We start from the raw sequence: 15,038 nt of genomic DNA on the forward strand, positions 1-15,038 counted from the left end.
ACAATTAAAAAAAAGCAACAATGAATCATTAAAAAACAGAAAGCATTAAATAAAATAACAGAAACATACCAGAAAGCATTTATTAAAATAAACATGTTTCGGGATTAAAAAAAAAAAACCACACTTTATTTTAGGTTTTAATCATTCATTTTTAATGCTTTAAGCATTAATATGTTTTAAGCATTTATTTTGGAATAAAGCAAAAATAAACTACATGCAATTTTAAAGACACAAGAAAAAACAGTAAGGAAAGATAATGCTGAATAATTTATTGAACAAAAAAGAAAGTACACACAGGAATTTAAGACAAGCAAAATATAAGATGCAAAAACGTTAAATAGGACAATCATTTGAATGGATGAGGTATAATTCATAATGAAGATCTTGAGAGGTGTAGAATTTACACATGTAGCAAATAATACTGAATCAAAACATGACAAAAATTACCAGAGTTGGGAGAATGAGAACTTAAGCCACAGACTTAGGAAAAAAATACCTGCATAAGAAGTATCTACCAGCCTGGGCAACAGAGTGAACTGTCTCTACAAAAGGACTTTAAAAATTAGCCAGGTATAGGCCAGGCACAGTGGCTCACGCCTGTAATCCCAGCACTTTGGGAGGCTGAGGTGGGTGGATCACCTGAGGTCAGGAGTTTGAGACCAGCCTGGCCAACACGGTGAAACCCCATCTCTACAAAAAAACACAAAAAATTAGCTGGGCGTGGTGGCAGGCACCTGTAATCCCAGCTACTTGGGAGGTTTAAGGCACGAGAATCACTTGAACCCAGGAAGCGGAGGTTGCAGTGAGCTGAGATCGCGTCATTGCACTCCAGCCTGGGTGTCAAGAGTGAAACTCCATTAAAAAAAAAAAAATAGCCAGGTAGGGTAGCGTACCTGTAGTCCTGGCAACTCTGGAGGCTGAGGCGAGAGGACTGCTTGAGCCCAGGAGCTCGAGGCTGCAGTGAGTTCTGATCGCACCACTGCATTCCAGCCCAGGCAACAGAGCAAGACTCTACCTCAAAAAACAAACAGAAAACAATGAGACACTACTACCTATTGGAATGGGTGAAATCCAAAACAATGATAACATTACACGCTGGAAAGGATATGAAGCAACAGGAACCCTCACATCCACTGCTGGCGGGAATGCAAAATGGTACAGCCACTTTGAAAGACAGCCGAACGTTTCTTACAAAATGAAATACATTCTTACCATACACTCCAACAATCACGCTCCTTTGTATTCACCCAAATCAGCTGAAAACTTACGTCCACCCGAAAACCTACACGAGCACTTTAACACACATTTTTTCAAAGATATACAAATGGTCACTAAGTGCATGAAAAAATGCTCAACATCACTCATTGCTGGGGAAATGCAAATCAAAATTAACTACTTTATACCCATTAGGATGGCTACTATTAAGAACAACAGTTGTGTTAAAAAGGATGTAGAGAAATTGGAACTGCTGTGCACTGCTGGTGGAAATGTTAAGTGATACAGGCACTGTGGAAAGCAATACAGTGGTTCCTCAAAAAATGAAACACGGCATTATCATATGACCCAGGAACTCCATTCTGGGTATGTCCCCAAAAGAACTAAAAACAAGGTCTCAAAGAGGCGTCTGTACACCCACGTTCGTAGTAGCATTATTCTCAGTACCTAAAATATGGAAGCAACCCAAGTGTCTACTGATGCATCAATGCACAAGCAAAATCAGGTAAACACATACACGGGAATACTCTTCACCCTAAAAATCAGGTAAACACATACACAGGAATACTCTTCACCCTAAAAAAAAGACATTCTTTTTTTTTTTTTTAAGACAGAGTCTCGCTCTGTCGCCCAGGTTGGAGTGCAGTGGCGCGATCTCAGTTCACTGCAAGCTCCACCTCCTGGGTTCACGCCATTCTCCTGCCTCAGCCTCCCAAGTAGCTGGGACCACAGGCGCCGCCACCACGCCCAGCTAATTTTTTGTATTTTTAGTAGAGACGGGGTTTCACCGTGTTAGCCAGGATGGTCTCGATCTCCTGACCTCATGATCCGCCCACCTCGGCCTACCAAAGTGCTGAGATTACAGGCGTGAGCCACCGCACCTGGCCAAAGAAAAGAAATTCTGACATGCGACAACACAGATGAACCTTCAGAATTAGTGAAATAAGTCATAAAAACACAAAATATTATTCCACTTACATAAGGTACTTAAGAGTAGTCAAAATCATGCAGACAGAAAGGAGAATGAGAAGAGATGGTTTAAAGGGTATAGAATTTCAGTTTTGCAGGATGGAGAGTTTCAGAGACGGATGGTGGTGATAACTGCACATTATAAATGTATTTAGTACCACTGAACTGTATACTTCAAAATGGTTAAGATGGTAAATTCTGTTACATGTATTTTACACCACAATCAAAAACTCCACACATCGATGCTTACAGCAGCTTTATTCATAATCACCAAACCTGGTCCTTTGATAGGTGAATGTACATCCAGACAATGGGATATTATTCAGCACTAAAATGAAATGAGCCATCAAGCCATGAAATGACAGGGAAGAACCTCAGATGCATACAGCGAAGTGAAAGATGCCAAGCTGAAGAGGCTTCACACTGTATAACTCCACCTGTGCGACATTCTGGGAAAGGCATCGCCATGAAGAGAGTGACACTCAACCAACACATACTTATTTCATACCTATTTGTTCAAAGCTCTGTAAAATATAATATTTTAAAAAAACAAATAAATGAAAAAGAAACTTCAGATGGAAGTGCTATAAAGGAAAATAAACACACAGAGGGGCAGGAAGTTAGATGCAGAGTGGGGGCAGGCAGAGGCGATCATGAAAGATCTCTTTCAAATATGGCCTCAGTGACATTCAGGCAGAAGAAATAAAAATTCAAAGATCCCAACGTGAGAACAAGCGTCTCAGAAACGATGCTACCTCTTTGACAGATTAGGAAGATTCTTAAATTAATAAAAATTATTAATAATGACTATAGTTCTTAGTAGGACTAACAAAGACTAAGTCCTATATTTAATATGAACTATTTATAAAAATTGGTAATACAATTCATCTTAGTCATTAATCAACAGGTATGTATAAAACTGTATATTACCAACAGAAAATGTTCTTTTTAAGTTTTCATAGAACATTTTCTAAAATGGATTATGTTTTAAGTCACAAAGAAATCCTCAATAAGTTTAAAAGATATTTTAAAAGATTATAGAAGCTGACAACAATGAAAGAAAATATAAGAGTGAATAGAATTATCCTAAATACCTCCCGAGTCAAAGAGGAATCAAAACAGAACCACCAACTATTTGGAAAATACTGAGCAGAAGAACATCATTCATGTAAATTAGAATGTGCAGCCAACGCTGCATTCAGAAGCAAATTAAGAACATTAAACATTTTTACTACTAAAAGACATTAAAAGGAACTAGCTTTGCACAGTGGCAGTATCGTAGCCAATGAGGGCTATTAGAGGTGCGATTACTGCTAATTGAAAACACACTAAAAGGAACTAAGAATTCATTAAGTTAGTTAAAGTATTAACAACAACAAAAAAAAGCAGGAGAGCAAAACAAAGACAAAAGTAGAAACAGGGATTCAGAAAACAAACAAAAATAAATAAATAAATCTCAAAGCTGGTTAGTAAAAAAAAAAACCACTAAGTAGACAAACATTTGCCAAATTTAGAAAAATAACAAAATCACTAATAAAAGATGGAAATGAATACCACAGATCTTAATGACAAAAATTATACACACCTATACAGTAACAGATTTGAAAATCTAAAAGAAACGATCTAGGAAATAAAAATTATCAAAAGTGACTCACGAATAAGGATTCCTGAATAGGTTATAGAAGTTAACTACAGAACTTTAAATAAAGGCCTTTTTTTTTTTTCTTATGAGATGGAGTTTTTTTCACTCTTGTTGCCCAAGCTAGAGTGTAATGGCACGATCTTGGCTCACCGCAACCTCCACCTTCTGGGTTCAGGCAATTCTCCTGCCTCAGCCTCCTGAGTAGCTGGGATTACAGGCACAAGCCACCACATCCAGCTAATTTTGCATTTTTAGTAGATACAGGGTTTCTCCATATGTTGGTCAGGCTAGTCTCGAACTCCGAACCTCAGGCGATCTGCCCACCTTGGCCTCCCAAAGGGCTGGGATTACTGGCGTGAGCCACCATGCCTGGCCTATTCTTATCAAACTAAATTTTTGAGATTCTCCTCTAACCTTTCAAAAAACTGTGTATGCATGACTAATGTGAGTGGGATTTTGGTTATTCATGATATATGCCTTATGATACCTTTGGTTAATAGCAAATTTACTATTACATATCTTCAGCAATAGGTAAAAGAAGAAAACCATATCATCATCTAAATGTTACAATAACATCTGATAAAATTCAGAAGCCATTCCTATTTTTTGTAAAGCAGAAACAGAATAAAATAATAATCTTTCTCTAAATCCAACAGCGGCCATCATGCCTAACTGAAAATATATTAATACCAAAGTCATTTCAAGACAATGACACCTCTCTTATTTAACCAGTCTTGGAATTTCAGGCCAATGTAATAAAGACCTAAAACAGGGTTAACGGCTGGGCACAGTGGCTCATGCCTTTAATTCCAACACTTTGGGAGGCTGAGACAGGCGGATCACAAGGTCAGGAGACCAAGACCATCCTGGCTAACATGGTGAAACCCCATCTTTAAAAAACAGGAAAAAAAAACAAAAACAAAAACAAACAAACAAATAAAAAACAAGGTTAAATATTGTAACCATAAAAAAGTGGCTGAAGTTACTATTATTCTCAGATAAAACAATGAACCTGGAAAACAAAATAAACAGACTTTTACTGAAGTCCAGTAAGATAATAAAAATACCAATGAACAGAAACAATCTAGTTACTTCTTCCTCTATTTTTTTTTTTTTTTTTTTACTTGGAGACGGAGTCTCATTCTGTCACTCAGGCTGGAGTGCAGTGGCTGGATCTCAGCTCACTGCAACCTCCGCCTCCAGGGCTCAGACGATTCTCCTGCCTCAGCCTCCCAAGTAGCTGGAATTACAGGTGTGCATCACCACACCCGGCCAATTTTTTGTGTTTTTAGTAGGCACAGGGTTTCACCATGTTGGTTAGCTGTCCCCAACTCCTGATATCAGGTGATCCACCCACCTAGGCCTCCCAAAGTGCTAGGATTACAGGCATGAGCCACTGCACCTGGCCAAATATTTTTATACCTGTGTTTTATTTCTGTAGCAAAACTATTTTAAAACTCTTTTATCCCCACCAGGCATGAAAAAATTCCAGAAAGATTAAGATTGAAACACAGTGGGCCGGGCACGGTGGCTCACACCTATAATCCCAACATTTTGGGAAGCCAAGGTGGGCAGATCACCTGAGGTCAGGAGTTTGAGACCAGCCTGGCCAACATGGCAAAACCCTATCTCTGCTAAAATAAAAAAAATAAAAATAAAATCAGCGGGGTGTGATCCCAGCTACTTGGGAGGCTGAGGCAGAGGAATCGCTTGAACCTGGGAGGCAGAGGTTGCAGTGAGCTGAGATCCAACACTGCACTCCAGCCTAGGTGACAGAGCGAGACTCCGTGTCAAAAATAAAAAAAAAAGGAGAGACAACAATTATTATTATTATTATTATTATTATTATTATTATTTTTTGAGACGGAGTCTTGCTCTGTCGCCCAGGCTGGAGCCGGATCTCAGCTCACTGCAAGCTCCGCCTCCCGGGTTCACGCCATTCTCCTGCCTCAGCCTCCCGAGTAGCTGGGACTACAGGCGCCCGCCACCTCGCCCGGCTAGTTCTTTGTATTTTTTGTAGAGACGGGGTTTCACCGGGTTAGCCAGGATGGTCTCGATCTCCTGACCTCGTGATCCACCTGTCTCGGCCTCCCAAAGTGCTGGGATTACAGGCTTGAGCCACCGCGCCCGGCCAACACAACAATTATTAAAAGTACCAGAAGAAAACACATAAGAATGTTTTTGTAAAGGTGGAATGAGGAAGATCTTAAACAGAAGGCAAAAGATTAATATCTATGACATGTGAAGAGCGTCTACAATTCAATAAGGAAATATAGATTGGTAATGTCTTTTTGGAATGCAATTCAAAAAGAAAAAAGAAATTTAAATGTACACTTACAAGTCGTTTTAATGGAAATACATACATATGCATGTGCACAAAGACATACGTATAAAGAAGTTCATTCAGGCTCTAGTTTTAGTAACTGAAAGTCAGAAATAACATAAATGACCACAAATAATTAAGGTACTACCTATAGTGTAACATCTTTTGACTTAAAAAGTAGAGGTGCCACTATATGTAATGATATGGTTAACGATCAGATTTTTTATTTTAAAATCAACATAAAAAGTATCCGACACACAACAGGGACTTATTTCTAACTTAGTAAGTAAAACTATTAACAGTGGGTAGGCACTTCTAAGGAGTGGGACTAAAAAGTGGAGCGAGAGCAATTTTCACTTTTTAAGAATTTTATAAGACAGGGTTGTGTCTGTCACTCAGGCTGGAATGCAACGGTGCAATCACAGCTCACTGGACCGCCAACTCTTGGACTCAGGCAATCCTGCCTCAGTCTCCCAAAGTGCTGGCATTTTCACTCTTTAAATATTTAATCGACTTGTTGGAACCTTTTATAACAAACATGGACTGCTTTTAGAATTTAAATGTAAAGTAAGGAACAAAACCACTGTTCCAGTATGTTACAATAGTTCTCTCTGCCAGCTGAGACTAAGGTGATTTTTGTCTTAATAGTTTTTACTACTTTCCAAATTTCTTATTTAATATTGTTTTCTGCTTTTATTTTTGACTCATTTAAGAGATGGGGTCCCCCTATGTTGTCCAGGCTGACCTCAAATTCCTGGACTCAAAGGATCCTCAGCCTCCCGAGCAGCTGGGACCACAGGCACCACCAGCCACTGCCCACTTCCCAACTTCTCTACAGGAAATATGCATATTTTTAAATCTGAGAAATCTGTGTTCGAAAACCCTATGTTTTATTTCAGTGGTGAAACTATTTTATGTTTTTTCTTCTGAAAAATTATATTTTATTCACCAAAAAAAATTTTTTATTTTTTAGTTATGGTCTTAGAAACTTCGTTCTTTTAGATGGCAGTTCTATTTTTGTTTTTGAGACGGACCCTCACTGTCACCCAGGCTGAAGTGCAGTGGCACGATCTCAGCTCACTGCAGCCTCTGCCTCCTGGGTTCAAGCAATTCTCCTGCCTCAGCCTCCTGAGTAGCTGGGGTTACAGGCGCCTGCCATCACGTCCGGCTAGTATTTTTATTTTTAGTAGAGAATACTAAATTCTCTACTAAAGACTAGTAGAGAATATAGGTTTTACCATGTTGGCCAGGCTGGTCTCGAACTTCTAGTTCCAAGAGATCCGCCCGCTGCAGCCTCCCAAAGCGTTGGGATTACAGGTGTGTGAGCCAACGCACCCGGCCTACAAGGCAGTATTAAATCTAAATTTAGGAGTATCAACTCTACAGCATATAAGAATAGGCTATTAACTAACGTTTATTAAGAACTACACTTACAGAATACATGCCTTCCTTCATTCGATCTAAATGTTCCTATGAAATTGGTATTATTATTTTTATTATCCCCATCTTACAGATGAGAAAAGTCTTGAAAGGAATGTGTATCTTGCCCAGGGTAAAGCAGAACAGTAAGAATTCAAACGCAGGACTCTAGCTCCAAACCACATGGGATACATGGAGTAAGTTCTGAAGTAACTCAGGGAGAGGAGGCTGGAGCACTGAAATCCTGAATCAATGTTCAGACTGACTACCCTTAACCAGGCAGGTGACCCTAGGAAGAAGCGATGAAACTCAACTCTGATCACAGAAGAAAACAACCAGTATTTTATTTTTGGGGGGCAATGAGGGTTTTTTTTTCCTTTCCTATTCTGTTCTGTTAAGGCACAAAAAGGATCCTAGAAAGAGCTCGGACACACAATTTGCAATTAATACGCTCCCTCTGGAAACTTAACTAACAAACTGATCAAAAACCCTTATGACTTAAAGTCTTGAAGATGACCCAGTTTCAAATTTTAATCAAAAGTGGAAAAGTCAGAAAGCCAAACAAAATGCTATCTCAAGTATTATTATAATAATCAATTTTGATAGATAAAAGATAGGAAGAATCTAACAATACCTACTTATTTTATCCTTGGCTACTTGACAAAGTTCTTAGATATTAGAAAAGTATAATTGAAAGATTATCTTTAGCTACCTGAACAAGTTCTAAGTTGTCTCTCTTAAAAAGTATAATTGAAAAGAAATAGAAACTGTTGGTGGGGTGCAGTGGCTCACGCCTGTAATCCCAGCACTTTGGGAGGCTGAGGTGGGCAGACCACCTGAGGTCGGGAGTTTGAGACCAGCCTGACCAACATGGAGAAACGCCGTCTCTACTAAAAATACAAAATTAGCTGGGCGTGGTGGCTCGTGCCTGTAATCCCAGCTACTCGGCAGGCTGAGGCAGAAGAATCGCTTAAGCCCGGGAAGCGGAGGTTGCAATCGCACCATTGTACTCCTGCCTGGGCAACTGAAACTCCGTCTCAAAAAAAAAAAAAAAAAAAAAGAAATATTAATTGTTAGCCGCATCTACTTCGGAACCTGTCTAACATAAAGATCAGAGAGCCCTATCACTTGTATACTCGAACTACAAACTTAATTTTGAATTTGGGTTTTGCAAGGTTAGTATTAAATAGCACGGAGTCCAGTTATCTCTCTGAATGATAGTAAACCATAAACCAAGGCCCTAAAGGAAGTGAAATACCCAGGAACTCTTCCTTCATAAAAATATCTGCTGATTAGAAGAAACTAGCAGAGAAGCCAACACCTACAGACCAAGTTTCAAACTCCAACCTTTCTACACCTTAATCCCTCAGGCCAATAAAACACCCATTAAGTTAAGGACAACTGATACTACTATTTAAGAAATGATGACAGTATTGAAGCTGAGTATTGGAGCCATTTTTTTCAGAGCCTTGCTGGAGAGAAAGGTAACAATGGGCTATTTAGTGAAAACACAAAATACACTGAATTTAGGTCAACCTCTGTTACCAAATCGGAAAGTTGGTTTAAGACCTACATCTATCACAGGTTCACTTTCCGTAATAAGGGTCAATCAGTGTGCTTGGCTAATAAATAGCTCGAAAAGATTTAATAGCCGAGGATGACAGAGTGAAAAAGTTGCCTGAAATCCATACTCCTAACAGAACATGAAAAAGGCCCTTCTATATACACGAGCATGAGTGGGTTTTGCAAAAGCCAAAGACCTTCTGGCGAAGTGGACAAGTTTTAACCTGCTTTAAAAATTACTGTTCACTGCCTTCATCCCAATCTAACTTTATTGAGTGTTATTCTATTGGACAACCCTACAAAAACAAAACCCCCAGAGCAAATTCTTGTACATTTCAATATCCTGCCTACTTATAAGAGCGGAAGAGTCGAACACAGCAGGGGAAAAAAACGTGACGCGCACAACCTTGATCCAAAACACAGCTCTTCGTAGTCTAATTTTAGGCCTAACCATTTTGTCTTTCTAGAAAGCTTAAAAAAGAAAACAAAGAAACGACACATCACCTGTAACGCAGAAGTGAGATAATGATTTCAACGGGAGTTCCTTATGTATCGAGGGAAGCCAAATCCCGCTCACACTGCCCAGAGAATAGTACTATTAAAATTAAGATACAAGGATGGGTACAACCTCACACCCACTGACCATGACACGCTTCTGTTCTTGGATGACTTATCTTTAAAGAATTAGTCAAAAGGTTGAGTCCACAGAGAAATCTGTGGCAACGTTTTGTGTTTGTGCGTGCGTTTCCAAGAAAGCCAAACGTGGTGAAAAACCAATCTTAACTTCACCTAAGTTATCTAAAGCAGCTAATTCCACCCCTAGGCTGAAGCTCAGACAGGAGCGAGGAGAAGCTCCGAGAGTTCGCCCGTCAGCGGGGCCTCCAGCGCCCGGGACGCTCTGCGTGTCCACCGGTGTGGAATGTGGAAGAGGCTCCAGGCTGGAGCGGAGAAAACAGCCAAGCTACTGGCGACAATGTTCCCGAGCAGTGAAACCGGGGTGAACAGAGAGCGAGCAAGGAGGGGCTGAGAGCCAGCAAGAGAGGAAACACCAACGAACAAAACCGGAGGGTCTGGTCCAGCATTAAGAAAACGGGGCAAAGGAAGAGGGTGAAACGGGAGGGCAGGGAAGACCGAGAGTTGGCAGCGCCCGTGGGGCCGCGCGGTTCAGGGCAGGGCTGGGTCCAGGAAGAGTCAGACCCCGGCAGCCCAGCAAGCTTCCCATTTCGGGCTAAAGCCAGCGAAGAAAACGGCCCTGGGGAGCAGACAATGAGCCACCGCCCCAGGAGCCGCGGCTCCCGGCACGCAGGTGGCGGCTCCCCGGCCCCGCGCGGGGCAGGTCGGCCGTCCCGGGCCGCTCCCGCCCGCCAGGCCGCGGAGGAGGGCGGAGGAGGAAGAGAGCCGGCCCGCGTTCCGCGCCGGCCGGCCTGTGTGCACTTACCCCAGGCGAGGGAAGGTCCCCGCCCCAGCGAGGCGCCTCCGTCAGAGCTCCCGGCGGGCTGCGGAGCCGCCCTGGGCCAGCGCGCGGCGCGGGAAGGGGAGGGGAGGGAAGGGGAAGCGGGGTGGGAAGAGACGCCGCGCTGGAGCAGCCGCTGCTACCGCTAGGCCCGGCGGCGGCGGAGCCCTGCGGCCGCCAGGGAGGGGAGGGGAGGGTGCCTTCGGCAATGGCGACGGCCCGGGCCGGAGGGGAAGCGGAACAACCGCCGCCGCTGCGCGTGGCCACAACCCTGGAGGAGGGCAACGGCGGGGAGCGGGGCGGGGCGGGGCCAGAACTCAGCACCCCTCCCGCCAGAAGCCGGAGCTCCCCGGGGTGGAGACGAGCGCCACCTCCCATGGGCAGGCCCGCGCGGGGGCCGCTGGGAGTCGTAGTTCGGCGATAGACGTTGCTTTTATTCGTTTGGTAGTCTTTGTATTGAGAGGAGCAGCCAGTCCCTCATTTAATTCAGCACTGTCTCCAAGCAGATTTCTGCCGACGGAAGACGCTGACAGACGATTGCTGTTCTACACATCTGCTCCGCGACATTTGTTTCTGGGAATTCATCCGTTATCCATTTTGCTTTTTTGCTTACAAATTCTGAACTTAAATTTTGCTGCTAAATTAAGTCCCACTTTCTTGCAAATTAAGACTTCCCTATTTTATCCACGGAGTTCATCAATGTTTCACTTATTCTACAAATATTTGAGTGTCTAATATGGACTAGACACTCTTAAGCATCAAAAATACATGGGGGGGGGGGGCCAGGTGCAGTGGCTCACGCCTGTAATCCCAGCACTTTGGGAAGCTGAGGTGAGCGGATCACCTGGGGTCAGGAGTTCGAGACCAGCCTGGTCAACACAATGAAACCCCGTTTCTACTAAAAATACAAAAATTAGCTGGGCATGGTGGCGCGCATCTGTAGTCCCAGCTACTCGGGAGGCTGAGGCAGGAGAATCACTTGAACCCAGGAAGGAGGAGGTTGCAGTGAGCCAAGATCGGGCCACTGCACTCCAGCGTGGGTGACAGAGCCAGACTCCGTCTCAAAAACAAAACAAAAAGCACAAAAGAAATGCAAGGTTGAACACGATTCACCAAGTCTTTGTGGAGCTTATATGAAGACATAGTAATTAAAGTAGTCACACCTGGTATAAGAAAAAACTTGGTGAGGTTGCTTTGGATAGGGTGGTCGGAGAAGGCCTCATTAAGGAGGTGATACTTAAGGCAAGAACAGAAAGAGAAGCACCCAGAGGTGAAAAGCAATACAGGCAGGAAAAGAAAGAAAAGGGCTTGCTACAGTCAGTAAGAAGCCCTGTGTAGCTGGGGCCTAGAACAAGAAGGCAGTACTACCAAGAAAACACTAGAGCAGACAAGATTCAGGTCATGAAAGATCCTGAATGCCATGGTAAAAAGCCTATACTTCATTAAAAGGCTTTTAAGCAGGGAAGTTATGTTACCTGGCTTACACTTCAAGATCACTAGACTGCAGTGTGGATAATGGAGTATAGAGATGCAAGAATAGAAGGGAAATAAAGTAGGAAGGCAGTGGAAAGAAAGACAGATTGTGCTTCTCTATCAATGTAGAGCAGAAAACTCAATTGATGCAGAGGGTACAGGAGAGAAAGGAATCAAGGAGCAACATGGCACAGTAAGATAACCTGAAAAATGCTCTGATTATGTGTGTTTAATAAACACACAGACACACTGGTAAACAGGACATTGTTTCAAAGGCATAGCTTGCAAGAATGAAAACAGAATGCTTCTGACAGTCTTCCAAACTTCACACTCAACCTGAAGAAGGGGCAGGAAACCAGAGTGGTAAGCAGGGCAGTGAAGCCATGGTTGTGTTGAGGGCACCTACTTATCTAAGAAATCTCTAGGGTTTTAACAGGTGCACAGGAAACTAAAGACAAGGACTTGGGCCTATACAAGAAATCAGGACTGTGATCCTGCATAGGACTGGAAATTCAAAGCGCTATACCCTTCAAGAACCGACTGGGGGAAAAAAACCCTATACTAGCCCAGGGAGACATACAGGACATTTGTTTACTTTGGCCTGCAGTGGGCTTGGAGGGAAAAAGAAAATTTTCCTTTAGAATTAATAACCTTTTAGAATTTTCCCTCACTAAGGTTTTAAAGTTCAAATTTGTCAAGAAAGTGGTCCCAGACTGGAGTTCTGGGGGGCCTGGAAGAGACAAATACAAATCCTGACTGCACAGGTGTACCCTCAACCTGGGTCTCAAAGGATTTCACAGATTAAACAGGATTTCCAAAGCCAAACATGAGCACCCAAAATACAATATACCTGAGGAAATAAGCAACAATGAGTGAGTCAATAGAAACTACAAAGAATATAAGAAAACCCATACAGACTTTAGCTGCTAGAATTAATGGCTACAGAATATAAAATACGCCTATTTAAATGATTAAAGAAAATAAGGGCCGGGCGCGGTGGCTCAAGCTTGTAATCCCAGCACTTTGGGAGGCCAAGACGGGCGGATCACGAGGTCAGGAGATCGAGACCATCCTGGCTAACAAGGTGAAACCCCGTCTCTACTAAAAATACAAAAAACTAGCCAGGCGTAGTGGCGGGCGCCTGTAGTCCCAGCTACTCAGGAGGCTGAGGCAGGAGAATGGTGTCAACCTGGGAGGCGGAGCTTGCAGTGAGCTGAGATCTGGCCACTGCACTTCACCCTGGGCGACAGAGCAAGACTCCGTCTCAAAAAAATAAAAATAAAAATAAAAATAAATAAATAAGACAGGAGCTAGAAAACATGAGCAAGAAACAAGATGCTTTTTAAAATTTATTTTATTATCTTTTTAATGACCAAACAGCTTTGAAAATGAATTAAGTAGGCCAGGCATGGTGGCTCACGCCTGTAATCCCAGCACTTTCGGAAGCCAAGGTGGGCGGATCACCTGAGGTCAGGAGTTCAAGACCAGCCTGGCCAACTTGGTGAAACCCCCGTCTGTACTAAAAATGCAAAAATTAGCTGGGCGTGGTGGTGAGCACCTGTAGTCCCAGCTACTCAGGAGGCTGAGGCAGGAGAATCACTTGAACCTGGGAGGTGGAGGTTGCAGTGGGCCAAGATTGTGCCATTGTACTCCAGCCTGGGCAACAAGAGCAAAACTCCGTCTCAAAACAAAAACAACAACAAAAGAATTAAGTAGAAGTTCTAGAAACAAAGAATAATTGAAACCAAAGCCAATGTTTGGTTAAATAGCAGATTACACACAATTGAAGAGAAAATTAGTAAACTGAAAGACAGAACCAAAGAAATGACTGAGAACAGCCTAGAGACAGGAAAAAGGAAAGCAAGCGTAAGAGACCTGGGGATAGATTGTTAAGGTCTACCATACTCCTAATGAGAGTTCCAGGAGAGAAAAGAGAAAAACCAAAAGACACAGATAATAATGAGATAATGGCTGAAAAATTTCCAGAATTGATTAAAGACAAGAATGACAAGAATCTTCAGATTCAGGAAGCAAACTGAACACCAAACAGGGTAAGTAAAAGAAATTTCAAACACATGAAAATGAAATTGCAGAATACCAGAGATAAAGCAACCAGAGAGAAAAGATATTTGCACAAACAACTATTACATTCACAGCAGATTTCACAACAGCAAAATGGGTTCCAGTCAATAATGATGTATTTTCAAAGTACCAAGAGAAAATAACCAAGCTTAGAAGTGTACAACTACCAGCTGGGCACAGTGGCTCACACCTGTAATCCCAGCACTTTGAGAGGCTGAGGTGGGCGGATCACCTGAGATCAGGAGTTCGAGAACAGCCTGGCCAACAATGGCAAAACCCTGTCTCTGCTAAAAATACAAAAAATAGCAGGGTGTGGTAGTGCGTGCCTGTAGTCCCAACTACTCAGTAGGCTGAGGCAGGAGAATCACTTGAACCCAGGAAGTGGAGGTTGCAGTGAGCAGGGACCACGCCACTGCACTCCAGGCTGGACGACAGAGCGAGACTCTGTCTCAAAAAAAAAAAAAAAAAAGAAGTGTACAACTACCTAAATTATCCATCAGATGAGTGAGGGTGAAATAAATATATCATCAAACATAAACAAGCTACCAACAGAGACATACTAAAGGAACTCCTTTAAAGGTATATTTCTTTTTCTTTTTTTTCTTTTGAGACAGAGTCTCACTCGGTCACCCCGGCTGGAGTGCAGTGGCACGATCTCAGCTCACTGCAACCTCTGCCTCTCGGGTTCAAGTGATTCTCCTGCCTCAGCCTCCCAAGTAGCTGGGATTACAGCCGCACGCCACCACTCCCAGCTAATTTTTTGTATTTTTAGTAGAGATGGGGTTTCACCATGTTGGCCATGTTTACAAGATAATATAAACAAAACCAGAAATGTTCTGTTATACTAAAAGTGATGTCATCTGCAACCATTTATCCAGGCAAGAAGAGTCATATCAAAG

At 42.5% G+C, this 15,038-nt stretch overlaps 1 protein-coding gene and 1 pseudogene across 1 annotated transcript in view; one reads left to right on the plus strand and one right to left on the minus strand.

Annotated features, from left to right (window-relative positions):
* Window positions 1–10,883, minus strand: part of PAK2 (p21 (RAC1) activated kinase 2) — a 91,411-nt gene extending 80,528 nt beyond the window's left edge. The window contains exon 1 of the mRNA XM_038003117.2: window positions 10,570–10,883. The gene's annotated coding sequence lies outside the window, so the exon portion shown is untranslated. The remainder of the gene's footprint in view (window positions 1–10,569) is intronic.
* LOC119625955 (U4 spliceosomal RNA) lies at window positions 3,441–3,554 on the plus strand (annotated as a pseudogene).
* Window positions 10,884–15,038: the final 4,155 nt, after the last annotated feature.

This window comes from Chlorocebus sabaeus, chromosome 15 (genome assembly GCF_047675955.1).
Source record: "Chlorocebus sabaeus isolate Y175 chromosome 15, mChlSab1.0.hap1, whole genome shotgun sequence".
In the NCBI taxonomy this organism is placed as follows: domain Eukaryota; kingdom Metazoa; phylum Chordata; class Mammalia; order Primates; family Cercopithecidae; genus Chlorocebus; species Chlorocebus sabaeus.